Genomic DNA, 15,046 nt, shown 5'->3' with positions numbered 1-15,046 from the left:
TAACCCACTGAGTGGGGCCAGGGATTGAACTCGAGTGCTTATGGATACTTGTCAGATTCGTTACCAATGAGTCACAATACGAACTTTTTTTTAATAGAACAACGCTTTGGGGTTTAAAACTTTTTTTAGCGTTCTGATTCTGTGCTTGTGCCTTCAACATTTTCATCAGAGTTTCTGCTCAGTAAGTAAGCTTGATCCTGTCACAGGCTCACTTAGCACAGGTGCATCTGCCACAGGCCCTGCTGACATCTATTTTACATGACCTCCTAAGAATGTCAGGTCTCACAACATGAACTCCTGAGCACATGCTACATATGGATTTTAGTGCTTTTCCAACCTTCCTGGTATAAAAAGTAAACAATTTCATTACCAGGGGTTTGACACAACCTAGTTTGGCCAGAGGCTATTGCAGGACAGCCCATGATGATGTTGTCGGGTTGAATACCTCTAGACACCATTCCTGGGAGGGCTTCCATTTCTTAAAATGACTCCAAAAACTTAACCTCTAAAACTCCAAAATAAGTTATTAGCCTCTTTTTTTTTTTTTTTTTGGTCTTTTTGCCTTTTCTAGGGCCTCTTCCGCGGCATATGGAGGTTCCCAGGCTAGGGGTTGGATTGGCGCTGTAGCCAGCGGCCTACACCAGGGCCACAACAACGCGGGATCCGAGTCTGCAACCTACACCACAGCTCATGGCAACGCCGGATCCTTAACCCACTGAGCAAGGGCAGGGATCGAACCTGCAACCTCATGGTTCCTAGTCGGATATGTTAACCACTGCGCCACGAGGTGAACTCCTAGCTGAACTCCGAGTTATTAGTCCCTTTTTATACCTTTAGGAAAACAGAGCTGATAATGCCCATACTTGAACAATAATACTGTGATTATTTGTTATCCATTCACTTGGTCAGGAAATACTGATTGAGTTCTTGCTAAAGATTCTAAGCAAAAGGAGGAGGTCCTCAAGCTCTGCAGCCCACATTACAGATGGAGACAGAACCTAACCGAGGCTCTACAACACCATCGTAGTGATATGTTGTTATGTACAAAGATAAAGCACATCGGGTGGGCCAGGAGTGACAGGGCTTCATCAGGAATGGTGGCAGGGAAGCCTTCTCATATAGGAGCAGAAATATGTGAAAATAAACATTTGAAAGGATTGGAGAGAATATACTGGACTGCACAATTGCTCTCTGGTTCGGATGCCCACCGTATACCCCTTCCTTCAGGACTCCATCACTGACACCTACCACTTGCCAGGCCCCATTTTCAGCACAGTGGGGGAACAGAGGCATTAAACTGTGTCCTGCCCTCAGCCTCTACTAACCAGCAGTGACTAGTACATCAAAGAACATGGTCGGTCAAAATAAAGTCATAAAAATTGTGCTAAATCAGCTGATGGAGGGATTATGAGGCTGTAAGAGAACATGGCCTCGGGTGAGACTTGCATGAGCACAGGACTAAGGAAAGGTGGAAATCAGGAATGGGATGTTCCAGTGTAGGAGGAAATGTCCTGACAAAAAGGTAGAAAGGAGACACCCCGGCCATGATGAGTAAGCAAAATCTGGCCAACTACCCCTAACCAGCCCCCCCCACACACATCTGCTTCTGTAAAACTGCTTCCGCATCTATTACTTTGCTGGTTTTCACTCTGGTCCGCCAAGCACGGACCCAGAAGAACTAGCCCATAAAAGTCTTGTGAAACCCCTCTTCGGGGCTCAGACTCCGGAGAGTGATCTCCTCTGAGCCCGCCGGCGTAATAAACCCGAGTCCTCCAACTCTCCGAGTGCTCGCTGGGTTTCCCTCCAGGTAAAAGAGCTGCTGGAGCTGGTACCCTGCAGCCATAGGGCTGCCACCAGAGCTGATACACTGCAACCTTGGGGCTGCTGACAGCAGCCGTAACACCAGAAGGAAGGAACAGTGTGAAACAAGGGCCAGACAGTGCTTGTCTAGAAACTGAGGATTATTCCAGTTTGGTAAACAAGTCCAGATGTTTGAAAGTGATGATGTGGGAAGTAAGGCAGAGGAGGGAGGGAGTTTTGGACAGAACAGTGCGGGACCTTGAATTTCAGGCAAAAAAATGTGAGGTCTTTCATTTATATTCCCTGATAGACCTGGAAGAGAGAACCCAGAGAACCCAGGACATGCCTTCATGATGTGGATATACAACTAAGGGACGATGAGAAAATCGCCTTAGGACTATCAAGGAAGTCACCGAAAATAATCAGACGATGCCTAACAAATGAGATGTCTGGGCCAGAGTCCAGGTTACTCAGGACGCTTCAGGCACTTCTTTTATCATGAAGAACAGGAAAAGGACTTCTTCATGCCCATTTACAGAGGGGGAAAGAATTTGCCTAAGGTTGCACAATAAGTAAGCAGTGAATTAAAGTGGCCTCTCTCCAAAGCCAAGGTCAGCACCATGGAGGACAAAAATTGGAAATGAATTAGCAAATCTGAGGAGTCAGGAGCCACAGGTAATGAAACTCAGTATAAGGGTAGTTTAGGGTTAGCTTGGCAGAAGTCCAGGGAAGATGGGAAGGCACTCAAAGTTCAAAATTTTAAATTGCATAAAAGAAGGGACCCACAGCACCGCGCTCTCCCCCCCTCCTTGTCTTGTCATCCACCTCAGCCAAGGCCACCTGAAGAACAGGAAAAGTAATCTTATCCTGGGCTCAGGTCTGATCCCCACCAGGCACCAGAGACAATTTTGTGGTTTGAGAAGATCCTCAAAGCTGAGCAAAGTGTCAAAGTATTAGGTCTGTGAAGAATTTTCAAAGGGAACCAGGAGGAGAAGGCTGACCATAAGTTAGTATGAGGTTTTCAAAGAATTAACTTGTACCTTCTTTAATATCACAAGAACTTCAATTAGATGTAAGGCAGTGAGTCTCGCTGAAAAATGAATTTTCTTTCTAAACTTGGCTGTGTGGTTAGGCTGCTAATCAATATATACTGATTAACGATAACATGAATAAGTCTGGGTTAACACGAAAGACACCTATAGTGGGTTCCTTAAAGTATCGAGCACAGAGACCAAACATTTCCCACAGTGAGATGTACCCATTCATAAAACTTAGCTCAATACCGTTTCTCTGTTAATGTTGTTTCATAGAACTCTAGATATCTGAAATTCTAAGTGTTGTCTTGGTCTCCGTTTTCTAGACAAGGATCTCAAATTCCATTTTCACTTTTTGACAGGTTATGAATGCCCTCAGATGTTCTCGCTGGAGCTGGGAATCCTGCTTTAGGAAGAGACACATAAGTGTCTACGATTCACATTGAGGTTCAATCAATTGTAAAGTGAATGGCTGTGCTGATAGTTCTGGGTAGAAGTTCCTTGACAGTAATTAAGTCCCGTGACAGTAGGTTTTCCCTTAATAAAATGTTCACTTTATTTTTTATTTTTATTTTTTATTTTTTAGGGCTGCACCCGCTGCATATGGAGGTTCCCAGGCGAGGCGTCAAATCAGAGCTGTAGCTGCCAGCCTACATACACCACAGCCACAGCAATGCGGGATCCGAGCCGAGTCTGCAACCTACACCACAGCTCGTGGAAACGCCGGATTCTTAACTCACTGAGCGAGGCCAGGGAATGAATCCTCGTCCCCATGGATATTAGTCGAGTTCATTACAGCAGAGCCGAGACTCGAACTCCCAAAATGTTGACTTTATACTGGACATCTCATTGAAGACATTACGAATGTATGAGTAGTAATAAGGAAAGTTTGTATGGCCACAAACAGCACTAGGACAGATTATGTATTCCACTGACAGACACACACAATCTCCCAAATTAGGAGCAATCAGCACTTCCTTATAAACTGAAGAAAAGATTGGAGATGCAGTCTTCCCATCAGTTTGTGAATATTTTCTTATTTACCCAGAACAACGAATTCCATTGGATCTGCCACTGACCTCTAATTATAGCAGCTGCACCCAATAACCACACCCAACAGTTCACCCTGAACATTCTTTTTATCCTCTGAATAGCTGAATAAAGATCAGCTGTAGTTTTTTAAGTTTCATATCACCCTTGTGTTTCACGTCCCCAAATGTTCATTTGTAAAGCTGCTGTTTGAGGCTAAATTCACTAGCAAAATTAGCAGGTAAATGACACCACGCCATGTCCACCTGTACCCTAAGAGAGTGCACAGAGATAAGCTGGGGGTGGGGAAATGGACAAAAGCGGAGGTCTTAAAAGGAAACCTCATCACAGAAACTTCCAGCCTTCTGGGACTGTCACTTAAAAAGCTGGGGGAGGATGGAGTTCCTGTCGTGGCTCTGCGGAAATGAATCTGACTAGGAACCATGAGGCTGTGGGTTTGATCCCTGGCCTCATTCAGTGGGTTAAGGATCCGGCGTTGCTGTGAGCTGTGGTGTGGGCCGAAGACTCGGCTCAGATCTGGCATTGCTGTGGCTCTGGGGTAGACAGGCAGCTATAGCTCCGATTTGACCCCTAGCCTGGGAACCTCCATATGCTGTAGGTACAGCCCTAAAAAGACTAAAAAATAAAAAAATAAAATGAGCTGGGGAACTCACATAAATGTACAACTAGTGCCTTTCTTCCTTCATGGTTGGAAGGCCAGGGGCACCATGGTAAAAGCTTGGCAGGGAAAATGACAGCTTTGGAAATTTTATTGTCTGGTATTATATATGTCAAGAACATAAAAATACTAATTTCTTTGGTTTCCTTAGAAGACTTGAAATCAACAGAACTTTACAGACTTTTTTTTTTTTTAAATGACCATACCTGCAGCATATGGAAGTTCCCAGGCCAAGGACTGAATCTGAGCCTCCACAGCAACCCTACCCACTGCAGTCGGTTCCTTAACCCACTGTACCACAGCAGGAATTCCTAGACTTTTCATAAGTAAATTTTAATTCCTTCCAGCTCTAGAATTCAGTGATTATTTGACACTGAGACTGAATTAAGTCTACTCTAGCATGAGCCTGGATTACCAGCTGGTTGCCTTTGGTGATTTTGCACGTTATGGTTACTTCCACTTAAGAAGCTCACCATTGGGACTTTCTTTGGAGCAAAGTTGGAAAGCAGACTTCAAAGCTGATTTTACACACTTACCTTCTACTCCCTGGTGAGGAGGACAATTTCACTATTATCACCAAACCCAACTGGGGTCGTCTGGTCTGCCTGCAGAAAAGCCAACCTCCAACCTGCTACCACCGGGTTGTGGTGAAGGAAAGTGCAGCATTCACTTCATAAGGCACCAAACAAGAAGTCTCGAGCAACCCGTGCTCAAGAAGCCAGAGCTCCCCAAAGGGTTTCAGCAAAGCGCTTTTAAAGGCAGGTTAAGTGAGCCGCTTTCACACAACTCTCTGATTGGTTGATGGGGAGGAAACAGGGCGGTGTCACGGGGGGTAAGATGATCCTTAGGCACCAATAGATGGTGGGGGGTAGGGGGTGCTGTGTGCTCTGGTCATCAAGAAGTTAATTTCTTCCATTTGGCGGGGGTTTTAGCACTTGTAAAACAACTCAGGAAACGTGCATCAGCTTCTGTTCTGTAGGTACTTCAGAGAGGAGCTGAAGCAGAGCACAAGGGGGAGGGGTCCGTCCCTGGAAAACCCACAAGGGTCTTGCTTACACTATGAAGCATGAGCATCTCCAAAGGTTTTGGAGGTTAACTTAGCTGGAGATCCTATTCTATCCAGGTCAGTTAAGCTTGTGCTTCTGGTAAGTCTACCTAAATTTAAAAGGTAAAAGCTTATCACTATTCATACATTTCTCTTATTTATTAGTAGAATCTATTTTTTAACTATATTAATTAGAACAGTAATGAGACCATACTTTACTTGGCACTTTGCAATTCACAAAAGACTTGTAACTCACATTACATAGATTCCTTGACAACCCACTCTGAGACAATAACTAATCTGTGGAACCAACACAATTGGCAATGGGCTCACAGATGCCTAGAATTCCCAGGCAGCCAGCTGCCTGTGCTCCACTTTTCATTAATTTCAAAATAACAAGACCATGCAGATTCAGTTATTTATTATGCAGGTTTTAACTGTGTGTCGAGTATCACGTACCTTATTCCTACGAGTCACCATGATTGCTTTTTACAGGTAAGAAAATGGAGGCACTTAGGGGTTCTTAAGAAAAGTCACTAATAAATGACTGAAAAACAGCAGATCTGCTATCAGAATGAGTACAATTCTTTCCTCTATCCCACAGCTTCTGCCAAGTCATTACAGAAATGCATGGAGAGATTTTAATCCTTGATGTTTAGGTTTCTCAAGGGTGGTAACCCATTTTAGTAACACAACATGCTCTGTAATTTACCACTGACAAAACTACTACTAGAAATTTACCAGTAACTTTTGGTAAATCATGACTAATAAAGACCAATCAAACAGGAACCTTCTCTTTCTTCATGGCCGCATGATGGTAAAGCAAGCTAGTTATATAAAGTTGGTGGATTTGAGCTAATGATATATACATCTCACTAATTCCACAAATATTTACTGGACACTTATCACCTGCCAGCTGCCATGCGAAGTGCTGGATACACAGAAATGAACGACGGACAACCATGGTGAGCCTCTGCTGAGTAGGGGAAAGAGAGATGCTAATCAACAACATAAAAATAACCCTCTACAGTGTGTCTTGAAAGAAAACTCCAGAGTAGGAGGAGAGGCAGTTTTTGAGGATGGGGAGCTCTTTCAGATGGAGAACAAGGAGTATCTCAGAAGAGCTGAGAGCACAGCAATGGGAAAGAGCTGGCCTTGAGAAGTATGGAAGGCCATTCCAGGGAGAAGGAACCACATCCTGGAAAGTCGGAAAACTAGAGTGTAGCTTGGCTAAGGGGCTAAGGATGGTCCCTGGGTAAGTATGTAGGGTGAGTCCAGGTGGGGGGAAGGTTCGAGAAAGGATGGCGTCCTAAACTGCTCTTAAGTACTTTTAACTGCTCCAAACATATGCTTCTCAACCACATGGCTTCAGTCAACTACCTCCTGAATAATTGTGTGGTAATCCAGAACAGATTAAGCATAGAGAGCTAAAAATATAATATCAATAGACTCCCTAAACCTAGGACACAAGTTTCCATCTTTTAAATGAAAGTTTACATCAAAATATTATAACTATAGGTGCTGATACAGATACACAGATGGATACATAGCTCTAGTATTCTAGAAAAAACTATCCTCCTCCAAGAAAAAAGTACTATCTCTCTCAAAATGGGAGGGTAGGGAAATTAACTCTTGGTAAATTTTATGGGGGAAAAAGTGACATCATGGGGACTGACTTTTTGTGTTTTTTTTTAATTAGGAAAATAAATAACAAAATGAAAAAAACTTTTTCTTTTTTACAAAAGTTTGGTTTTAAGAATTTCAGCTGGGAGTTCCCGTCCTGGCGCAGTGGTTAACAAATCCGACTAGGAACCATGAGGTTGCCAGTTCGATCCCTGGCCTTGCTCAGCGGGTTAGGGATCCATCATTGCTGTGAGCTGTGGTGTAGGTCGCAGACGCGGCTCGGATCCCGCGTTGCTCTGGCATAGGCTGGTGGCTATGGCTCCGATTCGACCCCTAGCCTGGGAACCTCCATGTGCCGCGGGAGCAGCCCTAGAAAAGGCAAAAAGACAAAAAAAAAAGAAGAAGAAGAAGAATCAAATCCAAAACTGTTCTCTGGACCTGAGCCTAATGCATTTTTATTTGAATGAGAATTGAAGATACATTTTTATTCCCTTGGGGCTCTGGGTTGTTAATACTTTACTTTTCAGAGATGGGCAGTCACAGGAAGATGGTCTTGGCGATCTCTTTCCCTTATTTAACTCTATCTTTGTTCCAAACTATTTTTGCCTGTTAAAAGATGATTCCCCCCTCTCCTTGGCTATAAGTAAATTTTTAGAGAATAACTATGCACATAAAATTTTTTTCCTCTTGTTCTGCTGCATCTGTACTTCTCTTATATGTCTAATCTTTGATCTCTTTTTGGAAATGATTTGGAAGCAAAGGGAATGGCTATATAGCTGACCTACCTCTATCAACAGTGTTTAAACATACAATTTTTAAGTGACAGTGAACTTTGTTTGTCTAAGATTTTTCTCAGGTTCTTAAACAAACTCTGGCCCCTTTCCCAAGTCATCTTGGGCTAAACCTGTCATTCAGCAGGTAACAATCTCTAACAGAACTGCAACCATCTCTACCGAGGCTGAATTTTCATAGCAAAGAATCTCAAAACTTGCCAATGGGCTATAAACTGTTTTGTCATACCCAGGTGTTTGTCAGGGCTTTGTCCAGTCCCTGCCTTTCTGAGGCGAACACCACACCTAACCTGCCCCTTAAACACCCTCAGGGCTGGTTCAGGATGGTTCCATCGCCCCCATTTGCTGGCAATCCCCTAGTCTCCTAGCACATGGTAATTACCTGTGACTTCCCCAGTCCCCGGCTGCCATCATAGAGCTACCTCACTTGCTCTTCCACTCAGAGTGCTTTTCCTGTGTCCTTTAGTTCCCACGCCACTTTGGAGGCAGGGCTACTACTAAGCCCCAAACCTGACTTTGCATTTCACGAAAAAGTGGAGAAGTGGAGTTGCCGTTGTGGCGCATCGGAAACAAATCCGACTAGTGACCATGAGTTTGAGGGTTTTTGATCTCCGGTCTTGCTCAGTGGTTAAGAACTGCTGTGAGCTGTGGTGTAGGTCACAGACACAGCTTGGATCGTGCGTGGCTGTGGCTGTGGCTTAGGCTGGCAGCTGTAGATCTGATTCGACCCTTACCCTAGAAAACTCCATATGCCATGGGTGCAGCCCTAAAAAAAAAAGGGGGGGGGGAGTTGGGTCCTCCCCCCCCGCCCCGATTTTCGTTCCACAAGAAGATACAGTGAGAGGAAGCAATTTCTGCTGATCAGCCACTTCCTCTTCTCACTTCTAAGCTTTTGTGCACTCAAGTATCAAATCCAGACCAATTTCTACCACTCACTCTGCTAAAAGAGAACAAAGGTTGGCTCTGGGGGATCTATTCTTTTTAATTTTTTAGATTGTTTCTTGCCTTTAATTCTGAGCACTTTTTACTTCCACCCGAAAGACTATATTTAATGAACTCTTTAGGTTACCAACAGATACGCAAAGTTTTAGCACTACCTGAATGATGCTGCTCACATCCTTACTGTCCAAGTGCCCTCGTGACTACGTGTTAATTGCAACGAAGGATTTATATATATATACACACGTTTATATACATTATATATATATATACACACACACACATATATTTTTCCCCCCATTTTGGTTGCCCTGTGGCATATGGAGTTCCTGGGCCAGGGATCAGATCCAAGCCATAGTTGTGACCTAAACTGCAGCTGCAGCCAACGCTGAATCCTTAATCCACTGTGCTGGGCTAGGGATCGAACCTGTGACCCAGCACTCCCAAGAAGCTGCTGATCCCGTTGCGCCACAGTGGGGACTCCAGGGATGATATTTTTTAACAAATATATTAACGTTTTTAAGTAGTACCTAAAGTTTAACAAAACTTGAATAATACTGTGCATAAAGTCCTTAGATACCATAAAAACCCCATGGTAGACTCCCAAAATGACTAGTTTTTCAAATATTTCTTAGATAACCTCTTTTATTATGATTTTAACCACTAACAGGTAATGGACATTTATCAATGACTTATTGAGAGTATTGTATGTAGCAGTAATACTCTGCTCTAGGTCCTAAGAAGGCTTTAGGCCCTGAGAAAAATGCAAAGCCTTAAGCTTTTTTCTGCAAGTGCTTTGCAACCAGTCATTTAGAATGAACAAAATATTGAACAAGTTTTGTTATCCCGAAATTTACAGACTGTTAAAGTCTTTTTTTTTTTTTTAATAAACTACACACCATTGAAATGTTTGCTTTTTTGACTACAGCTCACCACCACTATTGAAATTTCTCATTCACTCATTCTCCTGCCTTTTGGTTCCAGAAAAACTCAGTCCATGGGAATCGATTCACCCTGAGGCAGAAATGAGTGGCTGACAGTTCTCCTTTTAATTCTTGAAAGCTGCATAATTCGAAGCCCTGGGGGCACAATTAGAATCATCTGGAGAACTTAAAAAAAAAAAAATACAGAATTTGAGAACTGCCTCCCAGAGAATCTGATTTGATTGTTGTGAATCTCTTGTAAAAGCTGTCCAGGTAATTCTAATATTCAGCCCCACAATGCACCTGAAGAATGCAACACAAACAGCATTTCTCTGGGGCCACATACTCAGAAAAGAGTACACCAGGTGCTCTGGGGGAGGGGGTGATGGATGCGCTGAAAAAGCGTTAACAGGTGACTAGCAATTACCCACGTGGTCCTCCTTATCTGGAATAGTCACTGTGATCCTTGCAGAAGTATTTCAATTTTACTAGTATAGTATTAATTAGCCTCTTATTAGGATAAAGGTACCTTGCAATGCTTTGGGATATCAGGTAAACATTTTACAAATACAAGAAATTCAGCTGGTGGTGGAGAATGTGCATTGAAAACAGAAGGACTAGCATCTAGATAGCTTAGCCTGGCTGTGGTATCTTTGCTTCCCAACTTTTCCAAAAGCTGGTTCCAGTGCTTCTGATCACCTTCCTTCTGTCCATTTGAAGGGCCTTGCTAACATTCCACAGCGCCGGTATAAAGAATCAACCCAGCACCTACAGCTCCCTGCCGCAGCCCCTTCCCCTAGAAGAACAAAGTTAGCTGATAAGGAGGACTGCAGATGCTACAAGGTTTCCCATCTAATTACCTCTTTGGTGCCAGCATAAGCTGCCTGCTTGAAGTCAGGAAAGACGGCCCTTACCATAAATCATTATCATTATTAACCTAAACACTATTACTAGTTAAGGTTTGAAGTAATTTAACTGCGCTATGTTTTTGTACCCTACTCATGCATGCGCACCCCCTCCCAACCTGGATGTAAGTTTGCCTTTATAAACACGGTGGGTGCGGTCCCTTTCTTTGTTGGGGCTTTGGGATATCAGGCCGCTTTTAGGCAGTGTGTGGCCCTGGCCAGGAATTGTTTTTTCTAAGTGGGAGTGGTCTCTGTTCTTTCAGGGCACAACACATTTACATCTGAGCTAGCGACATGCCCCCAAGGGGCCCACGCTTTCTTAGTAGCTCTACCACCAGCAGTAGCAGTGGTGGTGAGGGCGCCGGGTAAGCCACGGTTGTCACCTGTCATTGGTCCGTGTCTGTCCGCTGATTACTGCTGGTACTGTGGTCTCTTGGAGTCGTTATCAAATGCCAGTGTCCTTTGTGTTTCATAGCCCAGTGATGCTGGCAGACAACCGAAATGGCAACTTGATAAGATTAGAGAAGCACTTTGCTCCTTGTTCAGTTTGTTCCTCATTGGTGGGGTGCCACCTTTTTCATTCAGACATCAGAAACATACTGATTCTGAAATGAGTGGCTCTTCTCTCTAACAGAAATAGAAAGCACTTTCCATATTCAAAAGGTAACTTCCTGATTGAATTCTAAAAGGGATATTATCATTCCCATACTAATAGCTTTTTATAAAAAACTTTTTAATCACAAAATTAGTTGTGACATTCCCAGAATTCCTATTTCTGCTACAGGAAGTGGGGAATGCATTTCTGAGTGGGCTGTGACAGAGCTGGTTAGGCTCATTTACCTGGGAACTAATAACTCGGCTTGGAGTATTTCATCCCCAGAGAAAGAGTAAGTTGCTGTATACAAAGAGTTTAAACTGTTAGGTTAACTATTTTCTGCAAATTTCTTGCATGGATATTATAGCTTTTTTTTTTTTTTTAAACATCTCTAAGTGAAAGGTGCTCTCATTTTATCATATTGATGTTATCGTATCAGTTTACAGATGAGGGAAAGGGCTTGGAGTTCACAAGACCCATGTAAATTGTAGGTGATGGTCCTGGAATTTGCCACATGCTTTACTGTTGCATCACCCTCTTCTTACTATTTCCTAGGCTTACGTTTAATAGAATGGGGCTAGACTTCAAAAATCAAAAAGGTGGAGTTCCCGTCATGGATCAGCAGAAACAAATCTTGATTAGTATCCATGAGGATGCAGATTTGATCCCTGGCCTGGCTCAGTAGTAGGGAGGCGGCAAACACAGCTAGGATTTGGCATTGCTATGGCTGTGGTGTAGGCTAGCGGATACAGCTCGGTTTCGACCCCTAGCCTGGGAACTTCCATATGCAAATCAAAAAGGTTTTGATACCCATGTGTGTGTGTTTTAAGAGTATTAACTACATTCCTAATTTTATACTTCAGGTTAAAAAGGCTAAGGGTTTTTTTTTGTTTGTTTTTCTTTTTAATAAAGTCCTCTAGGAGCTCCTTGGTGGCTCGGTGGTTTAAGGATCTGGCATTGTCACTGCCATGGCTCTGGGTACTGCTGTGGTGCGGGTTTGATCCCTGGCCTGGGAACTTCCACATGCCATGGGTATGGCCAAAAAAAGAAAAAAGTCCTCTGTCACACACACACTTGAGAATATACTAGTCCCCCCTACACACACCTGCCCCCTTATCTGTGGTTTCACTTTCTACTGTTTCAGTTATCTTGTGGTCAAAATATACTTTTTACAAAATCATTCATAGAAAATTCCAGAAGTTTTACATTATATGCTGAAATGACAGTGTCTTCCTCTTCTGTCCTGCCCTGAATCCCCAACCATCCACATTCCCTGCCCCTGACATCCAGCCATCCATATGGTCATGGCCCCATGATCCAGGATCACCTGAGGCAGACACTGGTCCTTCTGACCTATCCTCAGGAGGTCAACACTGCAGTTAGCCCCGCACTGCCTCACAATGCTTCCATCATTCATTTCACGTCATCTCATCACACAGGCATTTTATCATCTCACATCACCACAAGGGTGAGTACAGTATAATAAGATGCTTGAGAGAGAGCGACCACATTCACATAACTACAATGACTGTGTATTGTTCTAACTGTTCTATTTTTTATGTCATTCTCGTAAATCTCTTATTGTGACTAATTTATAAATTAAATTATCATAGGTATGTGTGTACAAGGAAAAATACAGTGTATATATATATATATATATATATAGGGTCTGGCACTATCTGAGTTTTCAGGCATCCACTAGGGGTCTTGGAACATAGCTCCTGCAGATGAGGAGGGAGCTCTGTAGTTTTCCCACAAATTGGGCAGCAGGTGATTGACGTGCCATTCTTCTAGAACTTGAAAATGCACAAGACACAGGGATGGTGTGTCTTCCAGCTACAGAAATGTCTTTGGTTTCTGGGATCTTTGTGGCCCTACAACCACATCCTAGACATCCTGCCTTTCACACTATTAGCAATGTCTTGGGTTATAGGAGTTTGCCTGACCTGCTTAATAGGATTTAACAGGGTTACTCTTGCTTCCCCCCACCTGCCCCTCTCGCCTAGAATCTGTGCACATTGCTTACATTCCCATCAATGCCTGTCTAAACTGTGCAATTATTGTCATTTGATGTAATCGGTCTACTCATTTCATGTGCCTAAGACACTTTTGGACGCAGAGTTAAGTGAGCTAATAACCAGGAGTTCAAATCTCCAACAGTCAGAATGAACTCTTGCTCTCTTGATAATCAACCGGTCCTCCCTCTTTCAGGTGGATTATGGCATTTTTCTCACTCATATTGAACAGGGAAAAGACATACTTCCTGACTTGCAGTTCCTTTTTGTATCACTTGACTGGGAGCTTTTTGGTTGGGTTGTCATTTTTTTTCCTAGCTATCGCCAACACTAGAGCATACCAATTCTTCAATATAATTCCTCTTTAAATTGTGGTTTTACCTTTGGAAGTAGTTACTAATTATACCAATGCTAAATCTTCCAAAAAATATTATTATGACTTGATGATTGTCCTGCATACACATTTCTCTCCTCCACCCCTCAGTCTACACAGAATGGCTTATCCCTTTGTCGAGTCCCTAGACCCTTAAATCTACCAATTAAAAGCTACCTAATAATCTATCTCTGAACCATGTACTTATCAAGTCACTAGTTATCGCAGGCTAGGCCATAATATTGTGCGAGGAACATCAAACTCCTAATCCTAGGATTTGATGAGTATACATCAGAAGGTATTTGGCGGTTCTTGTTTTGTTTTGGTTTTTGGCCATGACATGTAGCAGCCTGGTGTGGGATCTCAGTTCCCAGAGCAGGGATTTAACCCAGGCTACAGCAGTGAAATCACTGAGTCCTAACCACCAGACCACCAGGGAACTCCCACGGATGCATCATTAAAAAACAAAACAAATAACCTCATTTGACACAGCTAGACAGGGCATACCTCATCAACGTCAGCTCAAATAAATAGAGGTGAGATATTTCATGCAAACTAAACTCTAGTGCTGTTTTTCACTTATCTTTACATTTTCTCTACAAATATTATATATATGATATATTAATGTATTATATAATACTATTAATGTATTCTCTAATAGTTATATTACACAATTATACATAACTGTTATATATCTATGTAACTATACATATATTATATAGTTATATAATACAGTGTTCTAATTACTTCATTGGCCCAATTATACTTTAATGGCAGTCCTGAGTGCATAGATAAGGTCAAAAGTTTTCATACTCTGATTCCATGTTTCGTGTTTATAGAGTCCATTCAAACAAGTTCAAAGAAAAGGGCTAGGTTGTATAGAAATAACCCATCCCAAGAAATCTCAGCAATTTCTTAGGATGACTAAGAGCTTTGCTTTTCAAAGGGTAGTGACAACCAGCATAACCATCTGAGATCAAAAATTTGTATTCCTACACACTGCCTTCCTGAAAAAAAAAAAAAAAAAAAAAAAAGAGCTCACATTTATCAGGATTCATCAGGTGACTTGAATGCACTTTTTTTTTTTTTGGTCTTTTCTAGGGCTGCTCCCACGGCATATGGAGAGTCCCAGGCTAGGGGTCCAATCCGAGCTGTAGCCGCCAGTCTACGCCACAGCCACAGCAGCGCAGGATCCGAGCCGCGTCTGCAACCCACACCACAGCTCACGGCAATGCCGGATCCTTAACCCACTGAGAAAGGCCAGGGATCGAACCTGCAACCTCACGGTTCCTAGT

General features: G+C 42.8%; 1 protein-coding gene across 4 annotated transcripts in view; it reads right to left on the bottom strand.

Moving 5' to 3' along the window:
- The window catches only part of ELOVL6 (ELOVL fatty acid elongase 6), a 449,693-nt gene that overhangs the window by 87,675 nt on the left and 346,972 nt on the right, over positions 1-15,046 (bottom strand). The window lies entirely within an intron of this gene.

The sequence above is a fragment of the Phacochoerus africanus genome, chromosome 10, assembly GCF_016906955.1.
Source record: "Phacochoerus africanus isolate WHEZ1 chromosome 10, ROS_Pafr_v1, whole genome shotgun sequence".
Lineage (NCBI taxonomy): Eukaryota > Metazoa > Chordata > Mammalia > Artiodactyla > Suidae > Phacochoerus > Phacochoerus africanus.
Note: the sequence above shows the minus strand (reverse complement) of the source record. Positions and strands in the feature narration are given on the sequence as shown.